Genomic DNA, 8,003 nt, shown 5'->3' with positions numbered 1-8,003 from the left:
GGATAACAGGATAAGGCAGGAAGTTCTACGAGAGTGCCTGCGGGGTGCGGCTAGGTAGTTTTTGGGCTGGGTCGGTCGGTTCGTTCGGGTGTGTTTCGGTCGGGATAAGAAGGTAAGCGGGATTAGGGGGTTCGAGAATAGCTATTCTAGAACCCCTCTTAAGGGGGGTTCGAGAATAGTTGGGCCCTATATATATATATATATATATATATATATATATATATATATATATATAGGATAAATACTTCCTACCCCTGGGTGTAGTTACACCCATATCTAATATACTACCATATAGAAGTATGTACGATACTTTATCGGTTTGAGTATGTTCTTACACTATATGTAAGATATTCTAAACCAAGTTTGGTGAAAAAAATGCAAATGAGCATGTAGTTTGCACTATATATCTGAAATACATGCATATGTATACGTAAAAAATAAGTCTACGTAAAAAAATGTACATACTTCCTAAAAAGTATTATATATACTACCAAAATAGTTTTATATACTTCATCTACATGTACATACTCTTCGGTATGATAGATACTCTATAGACTATGAGAAACACGCGTGGATAAATAGTTTTATATATAGACGCGCTATTTGACTCCTGCACCCGGGCCGAACCACGCACCACACCACGCGCCACCAGCCTGCGATGTAAAAATACGGCGCGCGTAGACCGAACCACGCACCACACCACGCGCCACCAGCCTGCGATGTAAAAATACGGCGCGCGTAGACCGAACCAGCCCCGGGCGCTCGCGTCACCCACCAGGCCACGATGCACATATACCTACCTACGTAAGAAAACTGCAAGCGTTGTTGCCTTATTCTTTCAAACGACTGCTGTAATGAAGTTCAGTAGTGAACGAGTGTAAAAAAACACCAGGCAACGTAGGAACCCGTCGGCGAACGTAGCACCACTAAGTATTTTTTTTGCAAACTATCGATGAATCTATTTCATTAAGAGCTGATGTCCTGACGTAAGATTTATACTTTATTGCATCACCTGATTAACCAAACTTAAGATCATTCTTGATTAAATTGCTTGATTACACGATATAAGACATTGCCTCACAGCGTAAGATTGGCAGGGACAGCTGATGCCACGTCAAGATCTCTCATGCCACTGATTCAAGGAATGTAAAGTAGATGCATGTGTCAGAAAGAATTACCACATAGTCTCAGGTGCTCATAAAATACAAACCAGCGTGGCTAATAAAAATAAAAGAATTAATCTTCAAACTTATAGTGAATTACATGACTCGGTATAATTATTTTTTGCAGTTTTCATTCTGCTGCATGGCATTTTGGAGGACACCTCATGAGTTAGCAACACCTTGTCAGTGACTTCCCGCACTATAATGTCAAGCCTTCAAAGCACTTGCTAATCATCGGTCTTGAACTCGAATGCCTCATCACAATCATGACATTTCTTCTTGCAGGTTTGTTACAAAATACGCCAAATGGAGTTAAATCTGCAAGCTCCATCAGAAAATAGATATTGGACAAATAAGATTATTGCTTTAATAATACTAGTAAGCGTGCCCGTGCAACGCACGTCTTATTAAGTTGAATGCCCCCATAAGCATTACATAATACATGTAACGTTCTCACAAATTATAGACATAGACATGGAGATAATAATTAGCATGCCAATTTTCACAAGATGTATATATAGTCGCAGGTAAATTACAGTAAAGAATTTCTCAGAATGTAACACATGCTCTCTTTCCAGGTATCATAATATCAAAGCAGGTTAGATGCTCAATTTATGGAAAGAAAACATCAAAATTGAATCACTTGTATCAATGCTTATGTTTAAACATCAATAAAAGCAAGTACAATTTTTTTGACAAACATAGCAGTGGCGCACCACCTAGGGTGGTTAGCTGCAGTAATCTTGGTATAGTCAAAGTTCATGGTTTTCTTCACCCCAAACCGAGGTATCCAGGTTAATCTTCCCTGAGCAAATTTTCATCGCCACCAAGACAGTTGCAGCACCAGGATGCTCACTCAGGTACAAGTAGCATGCTTGTTGCTAGAAAATTGTGCATCGCAGGTACCCAGAGAATTATTCTATGATTTGTTGACAACATCGGAAACGGATTAACAAATTTTGCATTGGCATGGAATGTTGTCAATTCATACTAACTGAAAATGGAGGACACTTGCGCTAAAGAAGTAACTGAGGCCGTGCTTCAAAAAATAAGTTCACTATGCTTACCTGAATATGTGGGCATAGGGCAGCCTAACACTCCATGACAATGGTAATACATATCCACCGAGGAATCTCCCCACACTGAACCTACCAGAAATAAAGAAAGAAGACCACTCATGAATTTACAAAGGGGTCTAAAAGACACTTGAGTAGTATAAAAGTTGTGGGCAAACATGTAAATTGAATAAAACAAAACCATCAAAGCAGAGATACTATAATCCAGTATTAAGATGTAGATCATTGATTTTTATGCTCCGTTTCACCAATATAGTATGTCGGAATCACATATGACACATCTAAGTTTCTTGTCCATGTTGACACCTTTGCCATTTAAATCTGAAGTTTATACCTATTGATTAGAAAGCCTTTCATCATTGCCACCGATCCTAGCTGATCTCTTTAATAAATCTTTTCATTCGTGTTATTTTCCTGCATTACAAAAGAAGCTTATTCAGAGAAACCCAAGATAGTTCATGCCATGCAACAAACTGGGACCTAAAAAAAATCAACAAGTGAGCTATGCGCCTATCAACTTTTGTATCAGAATCATTTTGATGCCACATATTAATATCCTATGGAGATATTCAGCTCCATTTGCACATTGGAAAACTAAAATGACAATAATCGGACAGACATTAACATATCTAGGCAAGATCGATAAAAAGATCAATCATGGTCTTCTCAATGTAAAAAATCTTAGAGAAAAATTATTAGAGCAATACAGTGAACGAAGGCTCAGGTATATGTGATTAGATTATTACAGTGCAAGCGCTTCCCGTTATCTAGAGAACATTCCAACAACACAATTAAAATTCGAGTCTAAATCTCTGATGAAACCTGTTTCTAGATTTCCGATGCATGCACCCAAACTTTTTCAAAACTTATATAATCTTAGAGAAAAATTATTAGAGCAATACAGTGAACGAAGGCTCAGGTATATGTGATTAGATTATTACAGTGCAAGCGCTTCCAGTTATCTAGAGAACATTCCAACAACACAATTAAAATTCGAGTCTAAATCTCTGATGAAACCTGTATCTAGATTTCCGATGCATGCACCCAAACTTTTTCAAAACTTATATGGACCAGCTTTACAATGGATTGAACAAATCTCCATCTCCCATGTCCCATCCATGCAAAAAATACACAGGTAAGTTTCATAGGCAACGTTGAACACCTGGAGAATCAAAACATATTGATTAACCCTTCTAGTGGCGAGGATCTGGGCGGTATCCAAGTGCTCGGTCTGGGGCTGGCCGACCTTCCCTGCATTGAGGAGGAGGTTGTGGACGAATCTGGCGAGGAGGCGGTACCCGCGATGCTGTAGACGGGCGCGTGGAGAGGTGCCCCGCTGGTCCAGGGAGGCGTGGACGACATCGAGGAGAGGACGGCGGCGCCAGCAAGACACTGCGGCCAGGACGACGATGACGCGCGCAGGCGTGAGATCTCGTTTTGTTTTCAGTTTCTTCTATGGGCAGCAAGGGACGTTCAGTTTCCTTTTACTGCGATTAGATTAGCGGATGTGGAGGTGTGGGATGGGGAGTTACCTTTTCATTCTTTCCTCTGCCGGTGAAGCACGGTCAGTCGATCTAAATTACTAAATGCACACAAACCAACGATTGGATTAATAGTAGCTGTTAGATTGAGTTAAGGTGGGCCTAAACGGAATAGATCTGAGGGTTATGATTGTCCCGTGTACATTTTGTTGGGTGGCTTTAGAAGAATTCAAGTTTGCTCTTTTATTAGTAGTAGAGATTAGCCAAATGTATGTGTTAGTGACTAATGAATCATACGATAAGGAAAAGAAAAATCGACAATTCATTCAATGATGGATAACAAAAAAAGTTAGTTAGTACTTAGTTGGCATCTATGAAATAACAAAGCCAAAACCATATTGCGATGAAAAAGTAACAATGGTCAAAAGAGCATCATTATAAGAAAGTGCAAACACTGAAGTAATGACCAAAATCATTCACGCAATACTCCAAAAATCATGGTTGCATTCTATTTCACCCATGATGGAAGACGAGAAATAAAAATACTCAATTTCTAGTGGACATGAGGTCAGGTGTAAGCGATACATGTTCTCTTGTTATATGTAGGTAGCATTTCCGTAACCTTTTAACAGAAGCTACTGAGAAAGTATGTTGAGTCTAAGATGTCAACTGGAACTCGCTGAGATGGCTGGGAGAAAGAAAATAGCGGCTTCACCTCCATCAGACGGAGCTGCAGCGTCACCAGCAGCAGAAAGACCTGAAAATGCAACCAAATACCAGCCTTTGGCAAACCCTGAGAGTCATCAAAGTAAAAAGATATTCAGATTAGGATTTAAAGTTATTCTGAAAAGTGGTACGGATAGCCGGCTGTTAGGATTTGCCAAAGGCTGAAAACTGATGGCAGAACTTGGATTTCCGTAGCAAACACGTGCAAATGCTAGGTTTGTAGCAACGTGAACCGACACTAGGAAACAATTGTTTTTTATCATTGGAGTAATGACCAAAATCAACGTTGCAAGATTCAAAGTACCATGGAACTTCTAGCAGTGCGAACAAGCTCCGAGAAAGAAGTAAATCAGCATACCAAGCCTTGTAAAAAAGATATAGATGCGATAACAGATAAAATAGATTAACTTAAGTACAGGAGGACTGCATAATATCGTTAGCTGGACATATCTAGTCCATAATTCAGGTCACATGTCCATATTATTGAACAATCAGTCTGGAAAGCATGAGGCTAGTTATCTATCCATATATATGTTTGAACAATCAAAGACCAATTAACAACATAGGTTTGTTGTAAGAATGTACCAAAACAGATGTCAAATCTGCATACCCAGCAGAACTGGGAACTTGATAAATAAGATTTCCTTTCAGTGATAAATTGTCGATGCATGTATTATCTTTAGAGCCACTAATGTATCAAATGATAAGAAGTATTACTGGCTAGCAAACCACAGGCGCAAGGACCATATAACTCCACCGGCTAGTAGCATTTTTTATACCTTTTGAAACTAGATACTGACAAACTGCAGTTGAACTATTCTAAAAACTTGCTACAGTTGGTCTACGGAGACTCAAAGAGGTATATGAACTACAAAAGGATGTAAAATAAATAGGACTTCATGCTTCCAACGGGTATAAGAAACTACGAGATTGATTCAAAATCATCACTACAAATAGTATCTTTTAATTCCATAAAAAACTAAAGTAATTTCATATCCGAATTGGAGATTAATTAATCTATCTGCCAAGCATACCTTAATTGAAAATATGATTACCTAGGATGCCATGCAACTTTTAAACAATTCAAAATGGCTAGTACAAAGGCAGAAGATCATTCAGCTCTTCAGATTATAACTGAGAGGCAGGACAGAGTATGCGACATCAATCTTCAGACTATACATAACGGGAAGATTGTCTCATGTGACTTTATTTATAAGTAACAGCTAACCACATAAATCATTGTCAACGGCCAGTAAAAGGCAAGCCAACAAAATTTTCTTGATACAGAAAACTATCCAATTAGGAACACTCACATACTTAACGGCAAAGAAGCATTTATTTTCTGCGATTAGTTTAACTTGTGTACAAAAAATATGCCGAGATGCCTTTAACATGTATTAAGAAGCAATCACCAGCTTTAATTGGAATAAATATAACTCGAATTTGCAGTTACATGAACAACAGGTCATGTGTGATAACTAAAACAAGCAAATTATGTGATGCATCGCTCTGGACCAAGCAGGAATTTGGTTGCCGTACATGAAAATACACATGAATTAAAATCTCTTTCGCTTATGTTGACCAATTGATCTAATCAAGAACATAAACAAGAGTACATGCAATTGGATCTACCGAAACTGGATCACCCACTATTTCATCTATGTCAATCGCGCAATTGTGGTAACTTGCATATATAGTACTAATTCACCATATCAAAGAATCGATAAAGAACTAGATGAAAAAACAAGAATTTTATGTCATGGTCATTCACAATCCAGAATGCTGCTACAGACAAAACAATCATTCATACCAAACCTGGGGGGGGACATCTGGATGTCCTGGATCTTGGACGTGAACTGCAGGTTGGGGAACTCAGGTACAGAGGCTGGTGGTTGATTTCAGCGGCTAATGGAGGTAGGGGACGGTGGGTGCTCATGGAGAGGGGTGTCGAGGTGAGATGGCCATATTCGATTTCAGCCGGCGATGAGACCCCAAAGGCATACGAACCGCTGCTTTTCCAGCCGGCGGCGCTGGCTCCAAGCGTGTTGCGGACTCCATCTCAGCCATGGTAAGGAACACTAACAACGAGGAGTCAAGGATCTTCCCTAGCTCCATGGCATGCCCCTGCCGCTGAAATCCTGATCCAAAAAATTGCCAGGTAAAATTGGTAAAAGCAAATCTGGCAAAGAGGTACGGAGTATGATTTTGTGAGAGGATTCCCCATACCGTGATAGCAGTAGAAGAACGCATGCAGAGAAGAATACCGATCCAACCAGCCGTGGTGGCCAAAATAGTGGGTACCGAGCTCACCAAACCACGCCACTCGCCCATGAAAATGCCGAGACCACGGAGCCACCCGTTGCCGCCGGGTACAAGGCCGCCCGCACAAATAGCCTACCGCCGGGACGCGCGCCGGCGAGGTCGCGCGGTTGCCCCGAAACCGCTGGCGGCTGTCCTCAGCTGCAGCCGCCCGCCGCAATCCCAGGCTCGTCGCCGGCTCCAATCGCCGGTGGAGCCGCTCGTCGCCAGCAGCAATCGCTAGTGCAGCCGCTCGCCCAAATTCCAGAACCACCGGTTGTGCACGATGCTACTGTGGCTCGAGGTAAGAGTAGCGGTGGGCAAATTAACCGTCGATGTAAAAGAAATAAAAAAACAAATTACATCAGTTTGGGATGGAACCGTGGGGAGCCGCGCCGGGTGCCACGGACCGTGTGCCTGGTTCGCTCTAATCGACTCAGGTGCAGAATAAGTAATTCTACACCCAGGTGTCTAATAGAGTTTTCCTATATATATAGGACATATTCATACTACATCCGGGTGTAGTTACACCCACGCGTGTTTCGTATAATCTAGGGAGTATCTATCATACCGAAGTATATGTACATGTAGTATGAAGTATATAAAACTATTTTGGAAGTATATATACTACTTTGCAGGCAGTATGTACATTTTTTTTACGTAGACTCATTTTATACGTATACATATGCATGTATTTCGGATATATAGTGTAAACTATGGGTTCACTTGCATTTTTTTCACAAAACTTTATTTGGAGTATCTTAGATATAGTATACGAACATACTCAAACCGATAAAGTATCATAGATACTTCCGTATGGTAGTATATTAGACGTGGGTGTAACTACACCCAAGGGTAGGAAGTATTTATCCTATATATATATATATATATATATATATATAGAAACTCTATTAGACACCCTGGGTGCAGAATAAGTAATTCTACTCCCGGGTCGGTGGATCGAGCCAGACCAGCCCTGGTTCGGTGCGGCTCGCAGACCACCCGATGTAATTTTTGTGTGGTTTATTAGGTTGCCTTTTTTTTATCGTGGGGATCCGGGCATCCCATCGTGTGTCACAATCGACGCCAGTTTCTGGAAACTGCCTCCGCTAGGCCCTCCTAGCTCGCCAGATCCGGCGACCTCTGGCTCCTCACCGCTGCCGCCATGGAGATCCCGCGTCTCCGCGCCCTTGTTACCTCCTGCTCGCCAACCCACGGCGACCCAGCTCCCCCAGTTCAATTCCTTCTCCTCCCTTGCT

The 8,003-nt window shown here is 41.2% G+C and overlaps 1 long non-coding RNA gene across 4 annotated transcripts; it reads right to left on the bottom strand.

Annotated features, from left to right (window-relative positions):
• Positions 1 to 1,136: 1,136 nt before the first annotated feature.
• Positions 1,137 to 6,909, bottom strand: LOC124696435. Of its 4 annotated transcripts, none has more exons than XR_007000686.1 (5): positions 6,673 to 6,909; positions 4,436 to 6,584; positions 2,574 to 2,653; positions 2,231 to 2,311; positions 1,137 to 1,488 (listed from the first exon to the last, which is right to left on the bottom strand). It is a non-coding gene; the product is annotated as an uncharacterized LOC124696435 (long non-coding RNA). The 4 variants fall into 4 exon arrangements; XR_007000685.1 differs by having other exon boundaries at positions 1,137 to 1,481; XR_007000687.1 differs by lacking the exon at positions 1,137 to 1,488 and adding an exon at positions 2,023 to 2,082.
• Between the last annotated feature and the right edge of the window lie 1,094 nt (positions 6,910 to 8,003).

This window comes from Lolium rigidum, chromosome 1, assembly GCF_022539505.1.
Source record: "Lolium rigidum isolate FL_2022 chromosome 1, APGP_CSIRO_Lrig_0.1, whole genome shotgun sequence".
Lineage (NCBI taxonomy): Eukaryota > Viridiplantae > Streptophyta > Magnoliopsida > Poales > Poaceae > Lolium > Lolium rigidum.
Note: the sequence above shows the minus strand (reverse complement) of the source record. Positions and strands in the feature narration are given on the sequence as shown.